At 47.9% G+C, this 13,601-nt stretch overlaps 1 pseudogene; it reads right to left on the bottom strand.

Moving 5' to 3' along the window:
* Nucleotides 1-3,468: 3,468 nt before the first annotated feature.
* Nucleotides 3,469-5,519, bottom strand: LOC115083285 (annotated as a pseudogene).
* Between the last annotated feature and the right edge of the window lie 8,082 nt (nucleotides 5,520-13,601).

Here is a 13,601-nt window from a genome sequence, read left to right as displayed (position 1 = left end):
TGCGGGGGCAAAGGTCACTTCCTCGCTCAGTGCAAAGAGCGAGTGGAAAACTCCCGCGCCTAGGAGTAAGGGAGGAGTGCCTCCTAGGTTGTTTGAATGCTGCTCCTCTATGTACCGTTTCTATAACCCTCAGATATCCCGGAGGGTCTTTCAAGACTCAGGCATTCATTGACTCTGGGGCAGGAGGGAACTTCATCGCTGCCAATCTTGTACATCAGCTCCGCCTGGCCACACAATCCCGGGAGCCTCCTTTACGGATTACTTCCATACAAGGTACCTGCCTGCCTGGCCACATTTCTACCAAGACTGCACCACTGATCATGCAGACCGGGATCCTACATTTTGAGGAGATCTCGTTTTTGGTTCTGGAGAACTCAGTTCATCCGGTGGTCCTCGGCCTACCCTGGCTCCAGCAGCACTCTCCAGTGATCCAATGGAGCGATTTGCAAATTACCCAATGGAGTCCTCACTGCTTCAAATCTTGTATCAAGTCTCTACCAGTCCAGCACATTCCCTTGGCTCACACCGGCTTCACCCTTCCCAGTCATTATGCGGACTACACGGACGTATTTTCTAAGGAAAAAGCAGAACTTTTGCCCCAACATCGTCCTTTCGATTGCGCCATCGAACTGGTATCTGGAGCAACTCCACCCCGAGGCAGGGTGTATCCACTATCACAACCTGAAACCAAAGCAATGTCTGAATACATTGCTGGGAACCTCGCCAAGGGCTTTATCCGACCTTCAACGTCACCCGCAGGTGCGGGATTCTCCTTCGTGGCAAAAAAGGACAGGTCCTTGAAACCATGCATAGACTATCGGGGATTAAATGCCATTACTAAAAAGAACCGCTATCCGCTTCCGCTAATTCCAGAATTATTGGATAAACTCCAGGGAGCCCGAGTATTTACCAAGTTGGACTTAAGGGGGGCGTACAATTTGGTGCGTATCCGTCCCGGGGACGAGTGGAAGACAGCGTTCAACACCCGGGACGGGCACTACGAGTACTTGGTTATGCCCTTCGGTTTGTGTAACGCTCCTGCGGTGTTCCAGCACCTCATGAATGAGGTCCTCCGTGAACTGCTGAACTCTTGCATGATAGTCTACCTAGATGATGTCCTCATCTACTCACAGAATTTGACCTCTCATAGGCAACAGGTTCGGCAAGTGCTCCAAATCCTTCGTAATCACCACCTATACGCTAAACTGGAGAAGTGTCTCTTCAAACAGGAGTTGCTGCCTTTTCTTGGGTACATCGTTTCAGCTACGGGATTCCTCATGGATCCAAGTAAGGTGTCCGCCATTAAGAATTGGCCCCAACCAGTAGGCCTGAAGGCTTTGCAGCATTTTTTAGGATTTGCCAATTTCTACAGGCACTTTATACCGCAATACTCCCGACTGGTCGCACCTCTGACCGCCTTGACCAAAAAGGGGGCCGACACGCGCGTTTGGTCAACCGAGGCATGTAAGGCCTTCAAGGATTTAAAGGAGGCCTTCCTGTTGGACACTTGTCTGCGCCATCCGGATCCGTCAAGGCCCTTCTTTGTGGAGGTTGATGCCTCCAATATAGCTGTGGGGGCAGTACTGTCTCAAAGCTCCGACTCTGGGCATTTGTTGCCTTGCTCCTACTTCTCAAGGAGGTTTACGCCAGCCAAAGGTAATTACGGTATAGGAGACAAGGAACTGCTTTCCATTAAGTTGGCACTTGAAGAATGGAGACAGTGGCTGGAGGGAGCCGCTCACCCCATCACGATCTATACCGACCATAACAACCTGGAGTTCCTCAGCCAAGCTCAACGACTCAACCCAAGGCAAGCACGATGGTCGCTATTCTTTAGTCGCTTCGATTTTACCCTCAAATATCGTCCAGCATCTAAGAATGTTCGAGCGGATGCGCTCTCTCGGAATGCCATCATGGATGAAAAGGAGGAACCCCTTCAACACGTCATCGACCCAGCAAAGATCGAACTAGCCAGCACCACAATCTCTACACAGGGCAGAATAGTTGTTCCATACAAAGACCGGAAGAAAGTCCTGCAATGGGCCCACGATTCCCTCATTGGAGGCCACGCCGGCAGAGGGAGGACGCTCGATCTATTGAACCGTCATTATTGGTGGCCCCGAGTCCGGCAGGATGTGCGACTTTACGTAGACTCGTGCCCGGTATGTGCCCGACAGAAGCCTCTCGGCGGCCGACCCACTGTTGTAATCAAGAAGTGGATCCTTGGGCCGACCGTTGATGGAAGACGGTCAGGAGGCAGTTCAGGTAAGCAGGCAGGCAGGCTGGCAGGCAAGCAGGTAGACTGGCAGGCAGGCAGGTAGACTGGTAGGCAGGCAGGCAGGCTGGCAGGCAAGCAGGTAGACTGGCAGGCAGGCAGGCAGGCTGGCAGGCAAGCTGGTAGGCTGGCAGGCAGGCAGGCAGGCTAGCAGGCAAGCAGGCAGACTGGCAGGCAAGCAACTTTCTTGGTAACTGTGTTGCAAGGCAAGGAAACCTAGGAGACGCCGGGTTTAAATCCCCCCAGCATCTGATGTCACAGAAGGGGGTGACGTCATAGAAGGAGGCGTGTCACAACAGTACCCCCCCTCTTATGCCCCCTCCTCAAGGGTCCGGGTTTATTGGGATGGTCATGATGAAACTGGGTTAACAGGGACTTGTCCAGTATATTTCGGGCAGGTTCCCAAGAGTCCTCCTCAGAGCCGCAGCCCTCCCAGGCCAATAGATACTCCCATCGGCGGTTGTGGAAGCGTATGTCCCGTACTTCCCGTACTTGGTAAACAGGATCTTCGTTCGGGGAGGTGGAGATCGCATCCGGCGTGAGCCGATGGAAACAGGAGAATATCACTGGTTTCAACGACACATGAAATACATTGTGGATGCGCATGGAGGATGGCAGACGAAGTCTATAGGACACCAGACCAACTCGTTCTGCCACCTGGGAAGGGCCGCAGTATCTGGATGCCAACTTACGTGATTGTCCAGCTAAGTGGAGATTCTTGGTACTTAACCATATTTTAGTACCGGGTAGAAGTGGTGGAGCGGCACGTCGGTGGCGGTTTGCACAGCTTTGTGCTTTCTTTGCTGCAGAGGTGAGACGTCGCTGAAGGGCTCTCCAGAGATCGTGAAGTTGGGTAGCCACGGTCTGGGCCGCCGGAGAAGCGACTTCGATAGGTACCGGGACGGGTGTCCTGAGGTGGCGTCCGAAGACCGTTTGAAAGGGAGATTGCCCAGTAACCGAGTGAGTGTGGTTTGAAAAGGTTAAAAAAAAAAAAAGGCAGTGCAAAAAAACCAAAAAAACAAACAAAAAAAACCCCCATCTTCCCTCCCGTCAAGACCGAAGGCCTTCGATGGGTCAGACCCTCAAGGTCGCCTCTTTAGAGAGACATTTCCAGTCAGAGTGCCACCTTCCCTGAAATCATCACTGCGCTGTGGGAAGACAGCACCCATCATCTCGCACGGTAAGTGCATTTCTCAACCTCCCAAAAATCGCTTGCACCGATCGGTGGAGGAAAACGGGCTTTTTTTTTTGTGCGCGCGGTTCAGTGGCTCACGCTCTCGGCACAGCCGGGCTCTGCGACGACGCTCTTCCGGCTCATCGCTGTCGCTGCTGCCCTCGCTGTCCTTGGCTGGGCGCTCCAGGGGGCGCAGGAAGCTGCCGTTGTGAGGAGACAGCGGGTACAGCACGTCCTGCAAGGGCCCCCCCACCACCAAAGGGCAGGCGAGCAGCTCGTCGTCCGAAGAGTGCAAGGAATCGTCATCCTCGGCGGTGATGTGGTTCACAATGTGGATGTTGTCGAACCCCCTGGGGCCTTCGTAGGGATTCTGGCCTTTCAGGAGCCTGATCTCGGCCTTCAGTTCATCGATCTGGTCTTTCAGCTCTCGGATGTACTGGGAAGAGTTGGAACTGTTCAGCTCCCCCTGTATCATTCCTTCTTCCTTCTGAATCTCCAGCTCCGCTATCCGTTGCCGCATTTCCGCCACGGCGGCCATGCTGTCCGCTTCCCGCAGCCGCACCGCCATCACTTCCTCCTTGCTCTTGCACTCAGACACCGCGTGCTTCCGCTTGGTCTCGCTCAGCTGCGACTGGAGCCCCTTGTTCTGGGCTGTGATGCACTGCAGCTTCTCCTGCAGCCCGGCACACTCCTGCTCCATCCGATTCAAGAGATTACTGTTTATCTGGTTCTGGCTCTCCAGCTCCACCACCCGCTGCCGCAGCTCCCTTTGCTCTGCCTGGCCCTGGGCCTCCCGCAGGCGCACCGTCATCAGCTCGTCCTGGAGCTCGTTCAGGGCATTCTTCCGAGGGGAGTCCTTCCAGCGGCCCCCGCCACCTCGAGACGTGTGAGCCTGCCAGCACTCGTGCAGCTCCTTCACCTGCTGCTGCTGCTCTTTCATGGCTTTCACCGCCTCGGACTCTCGCACTATCAGCGCCTTCAGCTCCTCCTGCAGCCGCGCCACGTTGTTCTCGTCGGGCAGCGAGCTGTTCCTCTTTTCCATGTCCAGAACCTTGTCCTGCATCTCCTTCAGCGCCGCCAGCGTCTCAGCCTCCTGCAGCCGCGACTGCTCCAGCTCCGTCTCCAGGTGCGAGACAAAGTCCTCCGTGAAGCGGGGGCTGGTCTTCTGCTCCTGCAGCTGGCGGATGGTGCTCTGGGCTTTCTGCAGGTTCTCTGTGGCGGAGCTGTGCTGCTGCCTCCGCCACCGCCAACCCGCCAACTGCCTCCTGACCGTCTTCCATCAACGGTCGGCCCAAGGATCCACTTCTTGATTACAACAGCCACTTCCACATATTGTGCTTTTTGATGTAATCATCTGTTTGTGAAAGAATAAGATGACATCAGTGCCTATGTACATGTGCCCATTGGGACATTGGTTGTTGCTGTTTTATTCAAAGACAAAAATTGGTCTGTCACTTTGACATGTCTTCTAATATATCTTGTCCTTCTTTATTGTGATTTGAAAAAATGTGACTAATTATTGATGTCAATAAAGTAGCCACTTTGTTAAAACGTATAAGCTGGTGTCATCTTTTTTTTCCTTTCACTAATAGTGATTTATACTGTTATAACATGTTTCATGGCCCCTGAATAAGCACTGTTACAGTGCAGACTGTGTACTTATATATCATTGTTATGTCTACATACAATTAAAAAACTACAATGCATTGGTACTATCAACATAATTTGTAGAATCCGCTCTCAATATTTACATATTCCTTGTCTGGCCTTAATTTGTAGAGCTTACTTGGTATTTCTTATAAACTGACAGTACACCTGACACAATAGCCTTTTTTTTTCAGAGCACAAGATTGTTCAGGGGTTCTGTCTGACTGTTGTGTTTCCCGGCCGCGGCAGGCCCGCAACCGTCTCTATTCACCTCTGACGCCCGAGTTCCTGACCTGGCCCTTCCTCTTTGGAAGCGGTAGGCAGTTGCCTACATGCTTGCACTCCTGCTACGCTCCCAGCTTCCTTCAGCAGCTCGACGGCCTCCTCCGGTCCCAGTTGGGTCTCCCCAAGTGATGCTGCCATCACCTAGTTCCAGTCTGTCCGCCTTAGGTGCGCACACCTTCACTGACTTAAAGGGGCCATGGCAGGAAACCTTCCCGCGGCCCTGGATGATGATGTCTTCAGGCCTTACTATTTAAGGCAGGCTCCACGATTCAGTCTCTGCCTTGACAATAGGTTTCCACATTTCCTGTCGTGTGCTTAGTTGCTGCCCATTCATGTTCCTGTTCCTGTGCCTGACCTAGTTCCAGTCTTCGTGTTCCTTTTCCAGTTCTGGTGCTCCAGTTCCAGTTTCCTGTTTCCTACCCTTTGGATGGATTCCCTGGCTTTAACCCTCGCTTGTTCCTGACCATGCTTTGGATGGATTCCTTGGCTTTGACTCTTGCTTGTTCCTGTCCATGCTCTGGACTGATTCCTTGGCTTTTGACCCTTGCTTAGACCTGACCTTGTTTCCAGCTGCCTGCCCTGACTCCAGCTTGAACCTGACCCTGCTTCCAGTTGACAACTTTGGACTTGGCCTTTCTTAGGCTCTTACCTACTTGCAAGCCCGGACTTAATGTGTCCCTGACTCCTAGCCTGCTTTTGTCTGTCTGGGCTTCTGGAATCAGGCCCTGTCTTCAGTCCAGTTCTGTTGGACCCTGCATCTCTGCTGCTTCCTGGCTCCTTGCCTTGGATACTCTCCTCAGGTCAACCATGCGGAGGCCCGCCTATGACCAGCCGGCCCCGATAGCCAAGGACTCAACCTGTGGGGAAAGATAGCTGGGACTGGCGAATGCTTATTATCATTATTTTGTCTTTTCTGTATTATATTTGCAGATTCACCTGTTAAGGCCCTTTATCTCACGATAAATGCCATTTATCACACAATACAGCCCTTTTACACCATAGCAAATGACCCTTTAAATGTGTCAGTGCTTTATGGAAAGGAAAATCAAAGATGTTAGTGGAAATCAAGTACAGTATGACTATTTAAGCAGGTGAGAATCCCTCATTTTCAAGAATAATAATGTCTTCACCTTCCCCCAGTATACATAGTTGGCCCGATATTCAAAGCACATTCAACACTATTTAGACAGATAAGCGGGACTTATGCAGCTGAATATGTGCTTACGTTTAACGGCCGCTGCTTAGCCATATAAGCTGCTTAGCCATATAAGCCTTATTTGGCTAAATGTTACACGCACAAAATTGGGCATGTACTGGGCGGATCAAGTTAGCCATATAAATATACGATATTTGGAGTTAGCCGGATATGTTTATGTCTACGTTTAGATGCCCCATAGGCAAGTCTAAGCTTATAGGTGAATGTTAAAAGCCCTGTGCATGACTAAACTGGGAGATACATGCACAAGTTGGGCCAGCGCGTGCCGAGTGGATTTTATAAGCCACCCGAGGATGCACATATCTCCCGCTGCATGCACAACTAAAAATATCCCTTAATGGGGTAGTTGCAAGGGCGAGATCTGGGCTGGGCATGGGCATGGTTGGGGCCTGGCCAAGAGATGAGCACGTAAATACTTATGCACACTGGCACTTGCCTGGTTCTCCTGATGCGTAAATTTCTGCTATGGATGGCATTTAAGTTTTAAAACAAAAATCTCTAGGCAAGTCAGCGGAGTTTTAAGGGTCAGGGCTAACAGGGGGAAAGGGAGGCTTTTAAACCTGGGGAGTTTAAAAGTCCTATCCCTTAACTGAGCAAACTGGGAATGAATTGGGAAAACTAACAATGGCCTCGGCGCGCGTCCCTTGTAAAATTTCCCCACTTATGAGGTAGAATCTGGATTTGTGCGCCATGCATGTCCATTTAAAATTGGGCACATATGTTCACATATTCCGGCTATTTTATAACATGCACGCATGTACACAGATCTGTTATAAAATAGCCACATTCCTGGGCATGGGCCAATGAAATGTGCACATGTGCACTTGTGTGCCGCTTTCAAAGTTATTGTTCCTGCCGGGTAGACTTATCCGGTGAAGTGCGCACATATACATGTATATTCAGCGACTTTGCTATGCCGCTGTATATACATCTATGGGCTGACCTAAAAAAAGATGATGGGGCATCCATTTATATTGGAGTGGTTTACAGGCCTCCAAATCATAAGGAAGAGCATGACAGAGATATCCAAAAGATGGGAAAGAAGGGAGAAGTGGTGATCGTTGGAGACTTTAATCTGCCGGATGTACAATAGTAGAGAAATAGTGGATGCCCTGCAAGGGGCTTTGTTCAAACAAATGGTAATGGAACCCACGAGAGAGGGAGCTATACTCGATTTAGTGCTCACTAATGGAGATAATGTCTCTGATGTCCAGGTAGGCGCCCACCTCAGCACCAGACCCGAGTTTTGCAGTTCAGTACCTAGAGGAAGAACCAGAAGGCTGGGAGAACGAGAGAGATGTGGAACAGTGGATCAAACTAAAAGGAGCAATTACCAAAAGGCAACTAATCTATATGTTAGAAAAGTAAAGAAAAGCAAAAGAAGAATGAAACCTATCTGGTTTTCAAAGGAGGTAGCTGACAAAATAAAGGTTAAAAGAACAGCGTTCAAGAAATATAAAGGATCCCAAAAGGAGGAGCACAAAGAAGAATATCTGGTAGAACTGAGGGAGATGAAGAAAGTAATCAAGAAGGCAAAAAGTCAAGCAGAAGAAAGGACTGCCAAAGAGGTAACACGAGGTGACAGAACATTTTTCAGATACATCAGAGAAAGGAGAAAAGTCCAAAAAGGTATAGTGAAATTGAAAGGTGGAAAAGATCAATGTGTGGAGAGAGATGAAGAAATGGCAGAAATATTAAACAAATACTTCAGTTCGGTGTTCACTAAAGAGGACCCTGGAGGACCGTCGCTAGTTAACAAGAAACCGGAGGGGAGTGGAGTAGATGTAACTCCATTTACAGTAGAGAATGTATGGGAAGAGCTGGGGAAACTGAAAGTGGAAAAAGCCATGGGGCCGAATGAGGTTCATCCCAGGATACTGAAATAGCTCAGAGATGTGCTGGTGGCTCCGCTGAGTGACCTGTTCAATAGATCCTTGGAAATGGGAGTGGTGCCGAGAGATTGGAGAGAGCAGTGGTGGTCTCGCTTCACAAGAGTGGGAGCAGAGAGGAGGCTGGTAACTACAGACTGGTTAGCTTCACCTCGGTGGTGGGAAAAGAAATGGAGTCACTGCTGAAAGAAAGAATAGTGAACTATCTACAGTTAGGAGAATTGCCGGACCAGAAGCAACATGAATTCACCAGGGGAAGATCCTGTCAGACAAATCTGTTCAACTTTTTTGACTGGGTGACTAGGGAATTGGATAGAGGAAGAGCACTCTATGTCATCTACTTGGATTCCAGCAAAGCTTTTGATATGGTCCCTCACAGGAGACTGGTGATTAAAATGAGAAGCTTAAGAGTGAGTGCCGAGGTGGTGGCCTGGATTGCAAACTGGTTGACGGACAGAAGACAACGTGTGATGGTAAATGGAACTTACTCTGAAGAGAGAGCGGTGTTAAGCGGAGTGCCGCAAGGATCGGTGTTGGGACCGGTCCTATTCAATATCTATGTGAGCGACATAGCAGAAGAGATAGAAGGTAAGGTTTGTCTTTTTGCGGATGACACTAAGATCTGCAACAGAGTGGACACGCCGGAAAGAGTGGAGAGAATGAGACAGGATTTAAAGAAGCTGGAAGAGTGGTCAAATATATGGCAGCTGAGATCCAATGCCAAGAAGCGCAGAGTCATGCATATGGGGTGTGGAAATCCAAAAGAACTGTATTCAATGGGGGGTGAAGGGCTGATATGCACAGAGCAGGAGAGAGACCTTGGGGTGATAGTGTCAAACGATCTGAAGTTGGGGAAACAATGTGACAAGGCGATAGCTAAAGCCAGAAGAATGCTGGACTGCATAGAGAGAAGAATATCGAGTAAAAAGGGAAGTGATTATCCCCTTGTACAGGGCCTTGGTGAGGCCTCACCTGGAGTACTGTGCTCAGTTCTGGAGACCGTATCTCTGAAGGGACAGAGATTGGATGGAGGTGGTCCAGAGAAGGGCGACCAAAAAGGTGGATGGTCTTCATCGAATGACTTATAAGGAGAGATTAAAGAATCTAAATATGTACACCCTGGAGGAAAGGAGGAGGAGGAGCAGAGGTGATATGATACAGACTTTCAGATACTTGAAAGGTTTTAATGAACCAAAGACAACAACAAACCTTTTCCATTGGAAAAAAATCAGCAGAACCAGGGGTCACGATTTGAAGCTCCAAGGAGGAAGACTCAGAACCAATGTTAGGAAGTATTTCTTCACGGAGAGGCAGAGAGGGTGGTGGATGCCTGGAATGCCCTTCTGGAGGACGTGCTGAAGACTAAAACTGTGAGGACTTCAAAGGGGCGTGGGATAAACACTGTGGATCCATAAAGTCTAAAGGATGTGAAGGAAGAGAGGGAGGCTTGCGGGAAAGACTGCTACTACCTGGAGTTAATACCCGTATTCAATAGACATACACACGGTAAATGTGACTCCGACAGTAGGGATGTGAATCGTTTTTTGATGATTTAAAACAATCGTCAGATATATTTTAAATCGTCAAAAATCGTTAGAGCCGCGATATAATAGCAATTCCCCCGATTTATCGTCAAAAAATCGTAAATCGGGGGAGGGGGAGGGCGGGAAAACCAGCACACCAAAACAACCCTAAAACCCACCCTGACCCTTTAAAACAAATCCCCCACCCTCCCGAACCCCCCCAAAATGTTTTAAATTACCTGGGGTCCAGTGGGGGGGTCCCGGCGCAATCTCCCACTCTCGGGCCACGGCTGCATTAATAGAAATGGCGCCGGTGGCCCTTTGCCCTTACCATATGACAGGGCAAAGGTAGCGCCGGCGCCATTTTGGTTCCTGTCACCCGATGTCACGAGTGCAGGAGATCGCTCCTGGACCCCCGCTGGACCCCCAGGGACTTTTGGACAGCTTGGGGGGGCCTCCTGACCCCCACAATACTTGCCAAAAGTCCAGCGGGGGTCCGGGAGCGACCTCCTGCACGCGAGCCGTATTGCCAATATTCAAAATGGCGCTGGCGCTACTTTTGCCCTCACTATGTGAGGAAGTTTGCTGGCCAGACTGGATGGGCCATTTGGTCTTCTGCCATCTTTTCTATGTTTCTATGTTTCTATATGTAACTTAGCCAGATTAGTTCTAACTGGCTAAGTTTCTTATACGGCCAGCTTTGAATATCTACCCCACAGTATTTATCACTCAGTAAGTGCTAAATGTACTAAAATGTTTCTCATTTTGTGTCTATAGGACAGAAAAATACATGCACACATATTGGACACATGGTAAACAGAGACAAAAAGGAGTTGAATTAGCACGTGTTTGAAACTTGTAAGCAGTAGCATCACCAATCATCAAGGCTTCAACCCTGGCTACTGTCTGTTCAAGCATCTTTCGTACACTTTCATAATTCAGACATCTTAATGATTTGCTGTCTAAAGTAGAGAATATATCTCTTATTTATTTACCTTATGATTGGATGTGAAATGGCTGAACAGAATTTAGCCTGTAACACTTAAGGAATTGCCTTGGGAAATTTAAATACTAATAGGTGAACAGTTTATAGGTGGATGTGGTTACTCAGGGAAAAGGGAAGGGGGCTAGGGAAGAGGCACGAATGTTTAAAAAGTGGCTGAGAAGCAATCTGGTAAATGGAGCTAAAGTCTAAAAAATAATAGCAAAAATCATACATTGTCACTGAACCTGCCACAGTCCTCATCCTTTTACTATATACGTTTCAAAGTTTGTATAATTTTTTTATAGATTTTTAGCCTGAAAAATTTAATTAAAACACCCCGGTACACTCACAGCCAAGTGACTATCTCAGCCATATTGGGGTTCATTTCCTTAGATTTGCAAATAAGATTATCCATGGTTTATACATTACATATCTAAAAGTTGTTTGGTAGCCCATGAACAATGCTTTGGTATTCACAGTCTAGTTTTTAGTGACACATGTTCACATTACTAATAAATACAATTAAGACTTAACAAACCTCTCTCTTTACAGTGTATAGGACCTTCATAGCCAAGGGAACAATGTCCTTTGAGCACTAATTGTGACTCCAAGTGCTTACTTTTTCCCAGTTTATTGGTCTACATTAATAATAAGCCACCATCACAAATAGGCTCTAATTAGTACACTTGTTGGCAGCCTCAACAGAAAGGCAGTACAAATGTGGAAAATAAATTTCTCTCACCCTTAAAGAAAGACCAGCTAAACCAAGATTACAACTCATTGGAAGGGCAGTGTGGGGAATGCTTACACTACCATCCTCCCTACTGTTTCTACTCTGTGGATAAATGGAGGGTTTGGTTTCCACACTTGACATTCCAGCAAATTCTAAAATCACTAAATTCTATAGAAAAATGAAATACAAATGATACGTCTCTGATGGACCTCCCAAACAGAGCCCTGAATTACTGAGGAGTTCTCTAGAAAGGATTCTGGGTGATGGAGTTCCAGAACCTCTACCTGAGGTTTTATAATGTTTTGACAAAGTTTTGAGTGTTGTCATTAAGAGAACTACTAATGGGGCAATTCTATGGAACACTCACTAGATGGCATAGTGTATGGTAAAATTATACTATGCAAGCACAGGCCAGGATTCATCATTCATTGCATGAATGATGAATCCTGCGAAAACGGGGGGCGGGGGGGGGGGGGGTGAGCCTGCAGAAGCCGGCAGCCTTCGCACCACCGCAGTGTCTTCTCTGCCGGCTTTTGCACTGAATAGCGCCACCGTGAAAGGTGGTGCTATTCGGCGTGCTACTGCCGACGATAACATGGGTAACGTTATCGCCGGCAGCGAAAACACCGCCGAATCTGCCCCCTCCCCACCCCGACTCCTCCCCTCCCCCAAATTTGCATGCTATCACATGCGAAAAGCGTCTTTTTGCATGCGATAGAGGCTTATCGCATGATGTCCGGGATGGCATAGAGTCCATTTATGTCCGGGATGGCATAGAGTCCAACAGGATAAACATCCTGCATGAGACTAAATACAAAATTGAATCTTTATGGGTAGAAATCCCTTGTGTATCAGGGAAGACTACAGTGATAGGGGTATACTACCGTCCACCTGGTCAAGATGGTGAGATGGACAGTGAAATGCTAAGAGAAATTAGGGAAGCCAACCAAATTGGTAGTGCAGTAATAATGGGAGACTTCAATTACCCCAATATAGACTGGGTAAATGTATCATCGGGTCACGCTAGAGAGATAACGTTCCTGGATGGAATAAATGATAGCTTTATGGAGCAAATGGTTCAGGAACCGACGAGAGAGGGAGCAATTTTAGATCTAATTCTCAGTGGAGCACAGGACTTGGTGAGAGAGGTAACGGTGGTGGGGCCGCTTGGCAATAGTGATCATAATATGATCAGATTTGATTTAATGACTGGAAAAGGAACAGTGTGCAAATCCAAGGCTCTCGTGCTAAACTTTCAAAAGGGAAACTTTGATAAAATGAGAAAAATTGTTAGAAAAAAACTGAAAGGAGCAGCTACAAAAGTAAAAAATGTCCAAGAGGCGTGGTCATTGTTAAAAAATACCATTCTAGAAGCACAGTCCAGATGCATTCCACACATTAAGAAAGGTGGAAAGAAGGCACAACGATTACCGGCATGGTTAAAAGGGGAGGTGAAAGAAGCTATTTTAGCCAAAAGATCTTCATTCAAAAATTGGAAGAAGGATCCAACAGAAGAAAATAGGATAAAGCATAAACATTGGCAAGTTAAATGTAAGACATTGATAAGACAGGCTAAGAGAGAATTTGAAAAGAAGTTGGCTGTAGAGGCAAAAACTCACAGTAAAAACTTTTTTAAATATATCCGAAGCAGAAAGCCTGTGAGGGAGTCAGTTGGACCGTTAGATGATCGAGGGGTTAAAGGGGCACTTAGAGAAGATAAGGCCATCGCGGAAAGATTAAATGATTTCTTTGCTTCGGTGTTTACTGAAGAGGATGTTGGGGAGGTACCCGTAATGGAGAAGGTTTTCATGGGTAATGATTCAGATGGACTGAATCAAATCACGGTGAACCTAGAAGATGTGGTAGGCCTGATT

The sequence above is a fragment of the Rhinatrema bivittatum genome, chromosome 2 (genome assembly GCF_901001135.1).
Source record: "Rhinatrema bivittatum chromosome 2, aRhiBiv1.1, whole genome shotgun sequence".
NCBI classification, from domain to species: domain Eukaryota; kingdom Metazoa; phylum Chordata; class Amphibia; order Gymnophiona; family Rhinatrematidae; genus Rhinatrema; species Rhinatrema bivittatum.
The sequence above is the reverse complement of the archived record's forward strand: the minus strand, read 5'-3'. Positions and strand labels throughout refer to the sequence as shown.